Consider the following 16,086-nt stretch of genomic DNA (forward strand, 5'->3'; position numbering starts at 1 on the left):
GGGTGGTATATAGGAGTAGAAGGTCCTAAGTAACCCCTAGGTAAGGTATTCCCCTAAGAGCAGGGACGAGTTCCTTTCTGTACTGCAGTAGTCTTGATTGCCATTGGGATGGTGTTCCAGTAGACTGGTGCGTAGCAAGAGAAGGCCTGTTTCTCATTTCCCCCCTGTGTCAGTGTAGTCTAAAGCCCCGCAATGGTCTGACTAGAGAAGTGCGTCCCATCTGAGGCCGCAAGCTTTGTGGCCGTGTATGCCAGTGTTTGGGCAGTAGTGCCTTTAAATATTATGCAGTCACTTTGAAGAGTATTCCGGCTGGTGTAGATAGCCAGTGTACTTCTCATGCAAGGAGATTTAGTCAACTTTCTTAATTTCTGTTATGTCGTGTACAACATGATTAACAGCCTGAAGGGCAGATGGGTGTGGCCAGAACTCTAGTGAGTAAGACATTCCCTTCTTCGAGGTGTGAAACTACCTGGACCTGGACCATGATTCTGGTGGGAGGATGGGATTTATCTTGGGGAAAGAGTGCCATTTCATAACAAATGGTTTGGCTTTTTTGTTGATATGTTGCTTGAAAGGGAGCCATTGCAGTCAGTAATAAACCTGAGTGATTTGGCACATGGGGGCAGGGGGGGAAATCAATAAATGCAATTTTCTAATGTTTGGATGGCCTCCTGTTTAGATGACTGCCCTAAAAGGACGCATTTTGGTGGGACGAGTTTTAGGTAGTGGCTTCTCATCCAAGTTTGGATGGAGGTGAGGCACTTCCTGAGATGTACAATTCACTTTGAGGTATAACAGAGTATCGTCAACATATTGATGAAGTGAGATATTATGGTCTCGATTTAGTGATAGAAGATTACTGGGGAAGTATTGACCCATTTTGGATGTCCAAGAACCAAGAAATAGTGAGATTTGAAGTTCTGTATCTAGACTGCTTGGTATCTGTCGAGACGTAGGAGGCAAACCAGGATTATTTTTCTGTGAATAACATTCTGTCAGAGTAGGCTTTTAAGTGTGACATGATTGACTGTCAAATGCATTATAAAGGTCGAGGAGGATCAGGGGTGAACTGTATTCATGAATTCGAAAGTGGCATAGATAACATGGATTGTGACAGTTTTTTTACTGCATATGGCGCTGAATTCAGATTGGTAGTCACAAAATTGGCCCTTTTGGTTAAGCCGAATGTGTAGTTGGTTGCCAACTGCCTTCTCAATGATTTCACCATGAAATGAAGGCTAGTGATTGACTGATAGGAAGGTTGTCTGGGTCTAGAGTGGTTTTTTTTGTGGATAGATTAATTCTATTTTTAAGATGCTTGGGAAGATCTCGATCACGTGCAGAAATTACTATTTTGAAATGTATCTTGGTGATGGAAGGAAGAAGTAAGTTTTTAGTGACACAGTATCAGGGAGCTACTTGGGGGTGAGGGGTGTAAAGTGAGATTGGGAGCAGGGGGTTGTGAATGGGTCATGAGTTTGAACCGTCAAGGAGGATAAGGATTCCCAGAGGTGGTATCGGAGAGCTGATTGGCTTCTCTGTCCCCAGCACATGGTTTGCACGGATCCACGTGTGTATATTGGTACCTTTTTCCTGGACCCGATGCCGATTGGCCTGGTCACTTTTCTCTCATTTCAGATTATTTCTGCCAGGAGAAATTACACAAGTAACACAATGCGCCTGGGTATAATGGTCAAGATCTGGCCTGAAGCAGGAGGAACTGACTGGTTATCCAAAGGAGTGGGCTCTCATGAGACATCTGCAAAAGACTGCCCACCAATGCTAGAGGAGATGAGCAGCAGCAGCAGAGCTGGAGGGAGCAGAGCATGACGCAGCCCCAGGGAAGATGCACCAACCCTCCACAAAGCGTGTCTACATTGACTTATTCGGTACTGCAGAGAATCAGAGAGCAAACAATGCAGACCACCACATGGCTGGTTGAGTGGAAATGGAGACTAGAAAAGGGGTGGCGAATAAAGAGCCTTTATGAAGTCTTTCTGTGGAGTCCTGGCCCAGAACGGAAGGAGATATATGAAGAGTTGGGATTAGAGAAAGCCGAAGTAGCCAATGGGAGCGGAGAGATTGTTCTAGGCAGGAAGGCGAGGGATATAGAAGGCCATCGCAATCAGTTAGCAGTGAGAAGTGTTTGGGGGAGGAAGAAGACTCAACACACCAGAAAGGAGTGTGTAGCAAGTGATTGAGGGCTTGGAGGAGACTTTTGGAGTGCATGGAAAGAGGTGAAGGTAAGGTGTTGGTACTGAGAGTGTAGTACCAATTTGGTTGCGTGCATGTGAGTTTGTGTGCATGGCAGAAGGGTAGAGAAGAGATGAGGTTGTGTTGAGACCAGTCCGATTTTTGGAGGGAAGCGGATAAGGTCAGGAGAGAGCTGGGGAGTAAAGACCAGACGGTGAGAGGCAGATTAGAGGGGGAAGAGATGGGAGCAGATGAGTGAGTGGAGAGGCAGTAAGAGAAGGGAATCAATTTCCAGCTAGTTTGTTTAGAAAGTCCCTAAAATGGTAAGAAGGCTATGGTTTTAGGCTGGACCTATTATGACATTGGCTTGGACAACCGGGTTTACCTGGCGATGGAGAATTCTGTATTGACATTAGACTTGTTGGAGATATGGAGGGAGCCTGAGCCAGGGAGGTGGGAGCCCCTTTAAGAGTGAGGGAAAGGATACAGGGACCAGCCCTAGACTTACACCCTCAATTGACTTGTTTTGTATGTGTTATTATAAACGTGGAAACCCTATTCCGGTTGTCTAGTGACTTGACAACATTGTCACAGGGTTCCCTGATTTTTGTCACATTGGTATGTTGTCTGATTTTTTTTTTTCTTTCTATTTTGATTTGAAGAACCTGTTAATATCAGGACATTTCTCTGTAGACTCAGATAACGGGGTGGAGCAATGTTTGATTGCATCAAAGAGGGCTTTACTCCTGTGCAATGCTGCCATGGTAGTGGAGTAATACACAGATTTAGCTTCAGAGGTGAGTGTATAGCCTTTAAGCTGAGGTGGTATCGTGCTTATGTGTTCTGCGCCAGCGTTTTTCTTGTGTTGGGATAGTGCGCTTGCCAGTCAGTTGGTTTGGAGGGAGGGGGAGGGGTGGGCAACCCAGGTAGGCTGTTGTTTCAGGGGGCATGTATGTACACCAGTTTCTTTTTGTTGATGGTTGGCAATAAGACCTCAACATTTGGGTTGTATTCAGAGCAGCCAAAAGCACAGAAACTTACCTGACCTGCTCTCCAACCTCAATTCTAATCTTCCCTCATCCTACTCCATCTCTCTTCTGTCTTTGACACGGTCAGCCATGCTGTCCTGATCAACTGCCTCCGTGATAACCTGGGTATCACTGATCGGGCCCAGGCCTGGCTGATCCCTTTCCTCTTCAATCGTCCCTCCCAGGTGCAATTTAGGTCCTTCCTCTCCTCTATCTCACTCTCCACTTGTGGTGTTCCCCAGGGGGTCTAACCTCTCTCCCTGGCTTTTCAACCAATACCTGGCACCCCTCGCCTACCGCATTGCTGCTCTCTGCTACAACTTTCAGTGCTATGCAGATGACACTCGGCTCGTCTTCAGGCTCCCCTCTACCACCTCCTTTCCCTCTCTAATCTCTGACTGTATGTCTGCAATCCAGGAGTGGTGTGCCACCAACGACCTCTGCCTTAATGCCAGTAAGACGGAGATCCTCCTTATCGGCACTCCTGCACCTTCCTTTCCTGTCATTCTCTGGCTGGCCTCCCTTGGTTCTCTTCCTGCTCCTACCTGTGAGGCTAAAACTCCTAGTCATCTTAGACTCCACGCTTTCCTTTGCTCCACACATCTCTGACGTCTCTAAGAAATAAAACTACCATCTGCACCTCCTCAGAGGTATTCTCCCTTTGCTGTCCTCCCCCCCCCCCCCCAGTAGCTCACTGTCTCTAGAGCTCTGGTTCTCTCTAGGGTGGCCTACTGCAACGGCCTCTTCCTACATCTGCTTGCTACTACTCTCCGTCCTCTGCAACTCATCCAGAACATTGCTGCGCGCATCTCTGCAGCCCTGAAATCTCTTCATTGGCTCCCAGTGGCTGCAAGGATTAAACTTAAGACCTGCATTGTCCACAAGGCCTTCCGCGGCCTGGGTCCGCAATACCTTTAACTCTCCCTTCGGAAATACCTTCCTACTTGAGCTCTTTGCTCCACCTCCCTCAGGGTCAGCAGCTTCTCCAAGCAACGAGTTGGTGGTAGATCTCTCTCTTTGTCGGGGGCCTCCCTCTGGAACAGCCTCTGTGCCTCTCTGAAACATGAGGAGAACCATCTTCGGTTCCGGAAGCACCTCAAGACCTTCCACGTTGCTTCTGCCTCTCCTCTGCTGATCTGGCTGCTTCTGCACTGGGCACCTGGCTACCATCTGAATTCGTGTCCAGATCCTTGCCGACCCAGCTGCATACCTGCACTGCCTCCTGGCAACCCTTGCACTTGGGTGTGTATCTGCAACCCTACAGTCCCCTTACCTGCACTTGTAGACACCCGTTGTCTGCGCTTAATTTTTGCACTTGCCACATGCTGGCCGCACTACCTGTGTTTTTTTTTCATGTTTTCAGCACTTTCTACTCCTGCTGTGCCCCTTGCACTTCACCCATCCCTCTCTCCTGCACTTGTGTGTTCTCAATGTCACTGGGCCTAGTAAGATCGTCATTTTGTCCTCCCTTGCCTTGTCGCGCCTTGAAACACTTGTGTATGGGTGCGCTGCAAATAAAATATCATGTCATATGAGCTGGCTAGTGTTTCAAGACTGTTTTCTAGTGCTTCCAAGGTGACGTTCTTAATGAGGCAGCTTAAAGACCTCATTGGGTTCACTGGCCTATCCCCTATTATTCGGTTGGGTGTGTATGTATAGAGGATAGGGATGGTAGCAGGTGGATCGGGTAAAGGCATTTTACCAATGGAGATGCAGAGAAGACCATGTTGATTGTTTCTCCTGCACCTGTTAGGTGGGTGATGGAACCTGGCAATCGGTTTGTGTGAAATGGCAGAGTGGCAAGTGAGGTGCTCAAGGCACCCAATTGATCCAATTGGATCTGTCTATGCCGACCCCCACCCCCGCCTTCCTTGTGCTGTCAGCATGTTGTATGCTGTACCGGTGTCAGATAACGGTGTAAAAGGCATGGGATGAGGTCTGATAGAGCTATGTTTTGTTGATAAAGATGGCATCAGCCTTGTTGGTAGCATGAAGGATGACCAATTGAGCTTTGATTAGCATCGTGTGTGAGAGCAGCAAGGGTAGGGTGGTGATGAGATGAGATGATAGGAAGGAGGGTGCAGATTCACAGAGTGAAATTCTGAGTGTGTTGATAGGCACACAAGACCTTGAGAGTGTGGGAATGGCATTTCTCTGTAGGAGACCCATTGTAATGTCTGCCTGATGGAAAAAGGTAGGGGTTCCCGCACTTGGCACTGTGCAGGAACAAACAGGAAATCTCTTGTCTTCGTCTAGATATAGGGAAATGCAGATGACGCTTGATTGGCTGGAGGAGGCAGAGCTGGATACCGGACACGCCCCTAAACCTGATGCAAGAGAATTGCAACAGAGGGAGAAACAGTCCTTTTTAAATAGTCAAAAGCTAGAGGTAGTTACCACCGTTTGGGCTCTCTTCACGGTTCTGGCTGCTTTAGTTTGTATTTTCTTGAGTCTTTGCGTCATATTGTTTAAGGGACTGAGGTTATTATGGGAGGTACTTTTCATGATTCCTTGTCTTTCCCTGAAGATAATGGAACACTGTGCCCATCTTAAAGAGAGGACTATCCCAGGCAATCTTTAAATGGGGGCCGTTTGGTGCCTAACAAGGCATAAAATAATTTTCAAAAATTAATTACCAGAGTTTGCTAATTACATTTTTTTTATTAGCCAACAGACCCATTTGATTAGCAATTTTGTCCTAATATTGTTAATTTCACCAGAAGTTATTTGTACCCAAGACATGAAATGAGCAACAATACAGCAGTTTTGTGTACCGCTGAAATAAGCCAGTGAGAGGAGTCGTGCCTTGCAAATTCTTTACACTTCAGCTACACCTGCAGGTCGGGTAACTTAGTTTACCTATTCAACCCAAGAGAAATGCATTTGACCCATAGCAACGGAGGACAACACATTTAAAATGATTTCTGTAAAATTATGCACCTCACTACAAACCCACTTATTGTTTGGCACACTGCTGCCACCCAGAGGCCAGCCATGCACAGTGAAACCTTTGACATTTATTGCATACAAAGTAAATGTTAAATACAAGTTTCAAACACATCTTGTAAATGCTACTCGCCGTTCTTAAAATCTACTCGACTGTGCGAGTGGGCAAAAAGACTTTGCAAGCCATATGTGAGTGTCTGTAAAATGTGAAGGGTTCGCTGCATGAATGGACACAAATAAATGGATATGATAAAAAGGCTCTGAAAACAGTTTGGCCAACTGTCTCCTGCAGGAGGTAATATATAATACAACCCTAACGCAAAGCGAGCTCTAGAAGTGAACAAATACAAGTGTTTGGTATTGCAGTAGATCTGTGGATGTACAGACTGGATGCAACTATTGATCACTACTTTGCGTATGCATTTAGTTTGCTTTGTGCATTCATTATGTAAGAGGAAAGAAAAACTAAGCAGAGTGGATTGCATAGCAGGCAGAGAACTGGGCAAACTATGTGGAATATTGTAGTTTGTGGTCATCTCACTTTCAGGGTACCTGGTATAAAGCACAGGGTGATGATCTAGAATCTCAAGGAGTATGGGTTCAGTCATGGGTTGAGTACCAGTTGCAAGATTTATGCAGCCTGCAGGTTACATAACTAGGTTTGCTATAAAAAGCATTTCATCATGTGATCATGTACATTTTCAAAAGTATACTTGTCAAAATGATGCATTGTTTCCGAACAAAATTAAATATACTGACCCTATGAAATTCAGATACACTAACCTAATCTTTACTCTAAAGCATGGAAATGATGCAGTGTTTTACAATATCAATACTGTAATTATGCATAATGTAACCACTTACATTTTAGGAATGCAATTGCATGACTGTCTTTTTAAAAGATATAAAGTTGACACATACTGGTCTTTGCCAGGCAGGATATAGAAAGCTTAATAAAAGTATCATCCCGATTACTTCTAGTTTGTAATTATTTGAAACAGAAATTCTTGCCTTGCACTCCCACACATGCGTTTGACACTTAAGAGTGGAGCAGATGATTACTGCTGCACTTTCCCTCCATTAGCACTTGAAGTGAACAGTGAAAAGAGGGTCAAGAGAGCACCATGGGCAAACGAGGATTGCAGGGCAAGCTGTGCTTTAATTGAAGCGGGTAACTTAAATAGCTAACTTTTCCACACAAGTGTTCATTTGATTAGCAAACCTACAGAATTGCATAGCAGATTGCTCTGCGACACTGCTTATTTTATGCCTTGCCTAACTTGGTGGTGATGCTATCAACGTTATGTTCAGACGGGGACAATGATCTCATGGTGCCACTGCACGTGGCCATACATATAGGCAAGAGGATGATTACTGTAAGGGTTTGTTAGTACCTCCAATGTTTTATTTTAATTCCCACCCTACAAACCCCCTAAGAGATTGTGGTTGACTGTCATGGCTGATAAGGCTGTCAGCCTATTTTATTCAGACCAGCAGAGCAGGGTCAGGCATATTGGAAACATCTGCTGATTAGCTCTGTTTCTAGTACAGAGAACCTCCCTTCCATCGCAATGAATGTTGTGGACGATCTACACAACCATGCTTTCACCCTTCTCTTACAGAATTCTATTTTGGGCGGTAAACCATGATGGGATACATTGTAAATATTTGGCATGATCGAATTTGGAAGAGCATTTAAAAATAAAGTTGCAAGCTACTATCTAGCAATGAAAAGTCACTTGCCACCTCTATACATCTGCACACCATTTCTTACTCGCCAACAGTCAATTATTGCTAGCTAGTGGTTAGTGCAAATGTTGCACCCTGTTTGTTGCATTGTTGTATTAAGACATCAGACTATTTGGGAGATAGAAGTATATATTTCAATATTGACCCCAAAGGTGGTTGGTTTGGCGGTTGGGCGTATGTTTACAACGCAGGTTTAAGGTTGCAGTCTGATGCTGAGCTTACGAATTTGCGAAATTGCTTGCAGGGTCATTCACAGTAACCAAAGGCCTCTATTTATTAGATGTAAATAATGTTGCAGTAACTTGGCTTCAAGCCAATAATAATAATAATTCTTGCAATGATGCTATTTGTGTTCACCGTTAGAAAGTGTGACTTTTTTTTCTTAAGTTAATTGATTAGTATTTGGGGCGCTGGGCGATTCCATTGTTACTTTTTAAAGCGTGGCTGCTTTTCATGGAACTGACGTCTGACTTATCCCACTAGTCAGTCAGCCACTGCTTGCAGTTGACAGAAAGCAAGAGACATGTGCGTTAACGGCCAGTGAGCACCTTGACAGCAAAAATCCTCTGTACAGGCCACTGTTGACCCAACCCAAGCACTGCACATGATGAGCTAGAGTAAACTAGGGCAAATGGACTCTCCGCGCTCTTGCTCTGCACCGCGTGATTGGCGAATGATTGTTCAAATCTTGCTTCAAGGGCACCTCGCTGACCGCAGCAGAATGAACTGTCCTTTCATCTCTTGCAGTAACCGGCAGCTGCCTCGCGGGAGACGAGAGCGGGACTGAACGAAAAGGAACCGCAAGTGACTATTCCAAAGAATACGTATGCCAGGAAATAATGTGAAACAGAAGTCCATAAAGCGCAAAGGAGACAACAGGTTTGCAGCAAAACAAGTGTCATAACAAAGAATAAGAAATGACTTGCCCGCTTCTTACCCAGTCGAAGGCTTTTCTTTTACAGTTTATTTATATCCCATTTATGTCCAATTTGAGCTAATGAAATTGACCAACAGGCTGTGTGGCTGTTTTTTCCTAATAAAAATATACGTGTGGCATAGTCATTGGATCATTCCAGCTAAAGTTCATCACAGCTTTCTCTATTTAGTTCATTTCTTTCCAGAAACATTTTCAAGTTAGCCTTTCACAGCTAAAGGGATTGCACATGACTTCACAAGCTGCACTGCTTTATGTAAACTCTGCTCTGTCCCCGAGATTTTCCAATGATCTCTGGGCTGGGTTTCCAAGTCCATGCATTATAGATAAATACTGCCTCTACCAGCGTCTGCCAGTTCCAGAAGACCAAGCCTACAGTTTTTCCACCTGGTCATTGGGTAGATTGGCCACAACAACGTTATCAGTTTGAAAATATGCAATTCATTTCATGTTGTAGTATGCTTACTGCATTTATTATCTACCGGAATGTTGTGTGAGCGATGAAACCTGAAGAACCTGTAGGCTCTAGGTTTGACGGTTTAACTGGACTTTCAGGATGGGAGCTAGACCTGGGTGGACGTCATCTCACTGCTCCTGTTCACCACCTATTCTATACCCGAACACGTGCCGGCTTTAGATTTTATGGAGGGATTGCCATCCAGCTACAGTTGGTATTTTGGTTTAATACAGAGCATAAACATCTACAAAAGTTTGGTTATACTCGGCAGTTTCTATTTAAACAATCATTCAACATATGTAGTTCAATGACGATGCCCCTGTTTGGGCGTAGCAATGATCTACTGATTTTATACGTAGGTGCTCTGTAGTTTTCATGTGCTCTGTAACAGAGACTGTTTGTTTATATATTTCCACAGTGTGCTTCTATACTGTAGATGTCACTGAAAATACTATTGTTTTATTTCATGGCGAGATGCTGTGATGTTGATGTTGTTCATAGCTTGATTTCATATTCATCATGCAATTATGTACTTTCAAATACACACGTTTGATAGGTTGGAAAACTAAAAATGCAGATACTAATTTAGAATGTCTAAATGACATTTAGATGCCAGTATTTTAAATATGGCATTTATGAAATTGGTTGGGGCAGCGATGTGTTATTTGAGTGATGTATGCTGGCGATATTTCTTACGAGCCATATGTTGTATGAGTAATGGAAGGTTGAGCGTTTACAGCATTGTAGAGCGTATTGAGTGAATTGTCCAACAAAGAGCGTAATTTGAGTTACATGCATGTTTAAAGTTTACAAAATGTGTGCAAGAATGCTCATCATATGTCATGGGATGCTTTTGTTGTACTGTTTGACCCGAGCAGTTCTGTGCCTGATCATTTATCATTACAGCTCTGCAAGGTTTTCCGTGCATTCCAATAGTCAGGACATTATTTTCACAGCGTGTTTAGTACTATTTGAGGCTTAATACAGTGTTGGCTATGGAAGATTTTTGACTGCTTGGAGGAGTTGGTTAGTTCCATGTAGCAGTAACTATGCATAGAGTTTAGAGCGCTTTGAAGAATTAAGTTTAAGCACTTTAGAAATTTGGAAATGCAGGCACCTTTTGTGAGTGTGCTCAGACAGTAATTCACTTTGGTGAATAGTTTTGGACATATTAAAACGGAGGTAATGTGTTAATGTTATAGAACCATAGGGTATATTAAGTGTACGTTAAAACTTTAAACTGCATGCATAAAATATTGTTGTTCTATTAGGAAGTTGCATATATATATTGGAGTAGCTAACCCATAATTGTACATTAACCGAGGCACTCATTTAGTGCAATTTAAGGTTTATAAATAGAATTGTGTAAATGGTTTCTTAGTTGCATTAGGATGTCTGACACTGGAGGAGCAGAGGCATGTTTGTGAGGGCAAGGTTCCGGCTCGGTTTGTGTGGGAGATTGGTTGAATATGGTTGAATGTAAGTGGTACTTTTAGTACATTTAAGTTATGCATATTTTATATACCGTTAAAAAGTTATGATCGTTGGTATTAAATATTTTTTGGCTCTCTGGAGCGCTGGCTGCTGTGGTCTCCCAAGCAAAGACTTTACATCCTCTGGCAGATACATAAGCAGAAGTCTTCTCCGAGGACATCTCATTAGTATCCTAGAACAAGAGAGGCTTTGCTTTCCTCTTTGGTAGTAGTGAGCAACATTTTGAGGAACATGACATTGTGTGTCTGCAAGAGACATGGCTGCGAAAGAAATCACGACTGGAGGATGTGACCTAGCAGTTCGGGCTGGACTACCCCTTTGGGGGTGGGACCAAGCCTGATTTGCATATGGTCTTTCCCCTTTTGTAATGGCTTGGCAGCCGAAGAACGATGGTCTGGAGGGTTGCCCAGAGCGATGCCAGAGGTTAAGATTCATTCTAAACCTTCCAGCCATCACCTCTTTTGTTTTGCGAAAGAAATCGCGACTGGAGGGATGTTCAGTTTATATAAACCCGGCAACTAAGGGTCCAACTGGTCACCCAACTACAAGACTCCTGTTGGCAATGAAAAGTAACTTGAACCTAACAGTTATCCCGGCAAAATGCCCATTGCCTTTGATTCAAGCCCTGTTAATCTCTAGAGGAGCAACGGAGGGTGGAAATAAGAGACTACTCCTCATATTAAATCTGTTCTGCAACAAAATGTCAAAAGCAGCAGATTGCTTTGTAAGATCTGTCTTTAACTTGAGAGGAGGCAATGGGGTCATGGGTAAACTTGGATATCCTAATAATATATGTGGCGATTTAAATATTCATTGTTTCAATGAAAGAGCAAAGTTGATAACAGATCCCACTTGTCAACCCCACAAGAAATCGGGGGACTGGCTTGGAGGGCCGACTTAGAAGAAAAAAATATACATATTGTTAACGGCCAGAATAAAGGGCATATCCCTGCTTCCTTCACTTGGATGAGGGTGGGAGGCAAAAAAAATTCTGCATTACATATTTGCCTCGGAGTATGCACGCTAACCTTAGTAGACTGCAAGTACGGATGACATCTAGTGATCATGGTATACTATGTGCAAGAATCAAGGATGGTCGAGGATGAACACAAATAAGGTGCAGATTTGTCAACACTGAGGTGCCCAGAGATGGGCAGCAGGTGGATTCACCTCCACAGGGCATTCAAAGAAGTTGGGGAGGGGGCGCGGGGTGGAAGACTCTTCGTGAAGCGTAATGGCTTTGACAGAGCAGTAGCACTTAATAAAGAACTGAAAAAACAAGAGTGTCTAAACAAAGACCTAGTAGGCACACTTACTATAAAAAGGCTAAATCACGGGGGGGGGAGGGGGTGTGGCCAGGAGCCGACCGTGTGGCATGGCTCCTTGAGTGCTCCTGGACGGCCCCGTCGTCGGAGAGAATCCCCGCGGACCGAGGCTGTCGCCGAGCCGGCCCTCGGCTCTGTAGCACCATGAATACCCACTGCCGCTGTTGAGTGGGGTTAGCAGCAGTCTGGAACAGCCCTGAAGCTGTGAGAGCCCTGTACTCTCCCGTCGGATCTGCCTGCAGAAGTCCAAAATGGCGATCGGGCGCCCGTGATGACCGCGGCTTTGGTGGGGGAAAGGCATCCCTCCGTTATCACTGTCCAGCACATCCAGCGATCTGGGGGTCGGGGGGGGGGGGGGGATTAGAGGCCTCAGACCCGACCCCCGCTAAGCCACACCAGCGTGCATTCCCCATGCGAGACACCGGGGGGGAGCCCTGCAAGCCTCGGTGGCCGGAGCTCTCACACCAGCCCGGCCAAAACACCAACAAGCGGAGGACTTCCCGTGTCATCCGGCCTTATCGAGGGTGAAGCTACGTGGTAGAGTCCAACCCACGGTCCCTTCGCTCGAGGGTGCGGCGCCCCCGGCCCGGAGGCATCCCATCAGATCCTAGAACAGGGGCACCCTCGCGAACTCTGCCTGCCATCTCCCAATCGGCTCCGGTAAGAGCGCCCAAGTGCGCAGCGTAGCCTGCCTCAGCAATCCGCCAAGAGAGAGCCGGATCCTGCCCGGAGGGCTCCCGACTTACATCTGCAGTGTCCCCCGCCTGCGCTATAAGGGGCGCCGGGCTTTGTTACAGCCCGCCTCAATCCTCCTCAGCCAGACGCAGAGGCAACACCCCGCCACACGCTGCTCCGGGGGACACCGACTCTGGGAGCCGAGCGCTGATCCTGGTGGGAGGACCTCCCGGTATCCGAGGCGGCCCCGTCACTCCTCCCCCAGCCGGACCCAGCTGCTTCAACCAAGAGCCCTCCATGTGCCGCACCAGGGGACTCGGTGCACGAAATGGGGTCAGGGCTTTTCTGGAGGGCCCCAATCTTAGAACCACTTCAGGGGGACCACCGGCGGCCAAAGCAACCCCCACTCCTGCAAGTGCGCTGGCCAGAATCCAGTGGCAGTAACAACTACTCACCCTGCCCCACTCTGGAGATTCCCTGGGCTGGTGCCTGCATAGCTACGTGCGCCCTCGGACAGGCCGACGCCGCCTGCCGCCTTTAGCAAGTAAAACAAAGCCTCACTCTCATCTAAACCCTCTCTATACGCTGCTCTGCAGCACTGCCTCGGATCTGCAGGCCCCTCCAGAAAAGGAGAGCCCTTCGCAATCTAATGGAGTGGCTGCAAGAAAGAAAAATACAATACCGTTGGGGTCACCCCACAACCCTGTGCTTCGAGTGGGATGGAACACGCAGGCAAATCCGTAACCCTAAGGAGGCAGGTCAATTCCTGGGAATAAGAACCGCAGACGAGGACTCTGATGATGCCACTCGCTCTCAATCCGGCTCGACCAACATCCAGCCGCTGGTCACGTACCGGCGGACGTCGCGTGCCTCGGGGCCCCCGGAAGCAGCATAATCCGGACTGATTGGTGGACCACGTCTTCCCACCGCAAGCCAGTTTGTCAGGTTTGTGTCGTACTTCACTCGGAGCTCCCCGGTATTGTGCAATCTCCACTAGCTCTCTAGTGCTCCCCATCTCACCTGGGAGGGAGTGGGATAACGCCTAGCACCCAGGGGGACTCCCATAGGCAGACAACTAAGCGTATAGCCCCAGGCACATATTTTCTATACAGCCCCTGAGCCTGTCGCTCTGTGATCCTGCAGTCTCTCTTTCCTCCCCGGCAGGGTGCAACTTCCAACGACCGGTTCAGCCAGTAACCCCCACGAATGAGCTTTATGGTCTCATTCTCACAGTTTTGGGGGGGTAGTTATGGGCCCATGGAACTGTTCATCTCCCCAGGAGCCCCAGTTAACGGTTACAGTTTTATTCATAGACCTCGGTAATTGCAGCACAACCTCACGCACACATGGGAAGATCCCAAAGCCTCGCAGCCCCTATACAGCCTACCTACACAACACAAGCCGCGCTCCCGTAATCAACAGGCCCGGAGATACGTCTCCTGACCTGGAATGTCTAGGGTCTTAATTCCCCAAGGAAGCGCAAATCGGGGGAGAACAAGCTGGCGGCACTAAATGGGGATATAGTAATCCTTCAGGAAACCCACCTCTTGCCAGCTGACGAGCACCGAATCAAATTCAAGCGCTTTAAACAGGGCTTCTTCGCTTCTAGTGGCGAGAAGAAGCGGGGGGTCGCGGTCCTATTAAGCGACAAGTTTCCTCTGTTCAACCCCACAGTTAAAAGGACCCAACGGGCAGATACCTCCTCATCCGGGGATATATTGCAGAACTACCACTCACAATCGCGGGGATTTACGCCCCAAATGCAAATCAGGAAAAATTCATAGCAGAGCTACTCCCACCGCTTCTAACTTTACCTCGGGGTTCCTCCTAATCGGGTGGGACTTTAATGTAGTCCCGTACCCCATAAGGGACAAGTCCCTACCCCCATCCAACCCGGATTTCTCCCGAACCCTAGCTTTTGCCAGATTCCTAAAGAGTTGGGCATGGTCGATATATGGAGGGTAGCCAATCCTGATACCCGCGACTACACGTTTTTCTCAAACTCACATGGAGGTCACTCCCGAATTGATATGTTACTGGCCACTATCACCTTATTCCTGTGCTTTAGCAACATCGAAATCCACTCAAGGATGGTATCTAACCATGAACCCGTCTCGGCGGACCTCTCTATCCTGGGGGGCCCTGACCCCCTCCCAGATTCTGGAAGCTCAATGACCCCTTGCTTTTAGATCAGGTGATTAGGGGTGAGGCGGAAGACACCTTGATCAACTACTTCAAGGAAAATCAGAACCCCGAAACCCCAATTGGGCTATTATGGGAGGCCATGAAGCCGGTAATAAGAGGGGTATTTATCAGCGCAGCCGCTGAACAGTCCAGAGTCTCCAAGATCCACACACAAGCTCTGGATTCCAAAGTCTCCTCCCTAGAAAAGAGCTGAAGACTCCTTACTCTTAAAGGGCAGACAGGGAGCTCAAAAAGGCTAGAAGGGCGCTAGAGATGCACTGGGCCGATCGCACGGCGAAGGCTCTGGCATATACAAAACAATTCTATTACCACAAAAGCAATAAGGCAAACCGGCTACTAGCTTATAAATTGCGAAAGACTCACACCAGAAACATTACCAGCCTTAAAGGGCCAGATGGGGTAAACCTGGTAGACCACCACAAAGCGGTCATGCAAGGCCCACCCATATCTCAAGAGGATAGAGCCCATCAGCAGCGCTATGTAGAATCATTCCACACCCCAGTTGTTTTCTCCCCCCCCCCCCCCCTAGACTCCCTAGAAGCCCCGATCTCCGCAGAGGAAATCCTAGATGCCGTAAAATCACTCAAGAACGCCGCCCCAGGCTAACGCCCAAGTTTTTATAAGTCATTTGCTCACATCCTTACTCCACAACTAGCACTACTATTTAACTCTTTCCTATCCACCAAAAAGGTAACGCACTCCATGGCCGAATCAACCACCATCTTACTTCATAAACCGGGGAAGGAACCCGAACAAGCGGCCTCATATAGGCCAATTGCCTTGATGTATACCGATGGGAAAATCTATTCCAAGGTGCTATCAGCTAGACTAAGTAGGATTCTCTCCGAGTTAATACACAAAGATCAAACGGGCTTTATCCCGGACAGAGGGACACACGACAATGTTAGACGCACACTAAATCTCATTGAGTCCGCGAACAGAACGAAAACTCTGCTCCTAGTAATCTCAGCGTTTGATCTAGTGAACTGGGACTACATTCGGTACACTCTATCCCGTATGGGTTTAGGCCACAACTTTATAACCTGGACAATGGCAAACTACGCACACCCATCAACGCAA

General features: G+C 46.8%; 1 protein-coding gene across 3 annotated transcripts in view; it reads left to right on the forward strand.

Annotated features, from left to right (window-relative positions):
- The window catches only part of MTFR1L (mitochondrial fission regulator 1 like), a 223,591-nt gene that overhangs the window by 15,304 nt on the left and 192,201 nt on the right, over positions 1 to 16,086 (forward strand). For all 3 annotated transcript variants that reach the window (XM_069622697.1, XM_069622699.1, XM_069622698.1), the window contains exon 2: positions 8,664 to 8,795. The gene's annotated coding sequence lies outside the window, so the exon portion shown is untranslated. The remainder of the gene's footprint in view (positions 1 to 8,663; positions 8,796 to 16,086) is intronic.

The sequence above is a fragment of the Ambystoma mexicanum genome, chromosome 11, assembly GCF_040938575.1.
Source record: "Ambystoma mexicanum isolate Mex_15411 chromosome 11, UKY_AmexF1_1, whole genome shotgun sequence".
In the NCBI taxonomy this organism is placed as follows: Eukaryota; Metazoa; Chordata; class Amphibia; order Caudata; family Ambystomatidae; genus Ambystoma; species Ambystoma mexicanum.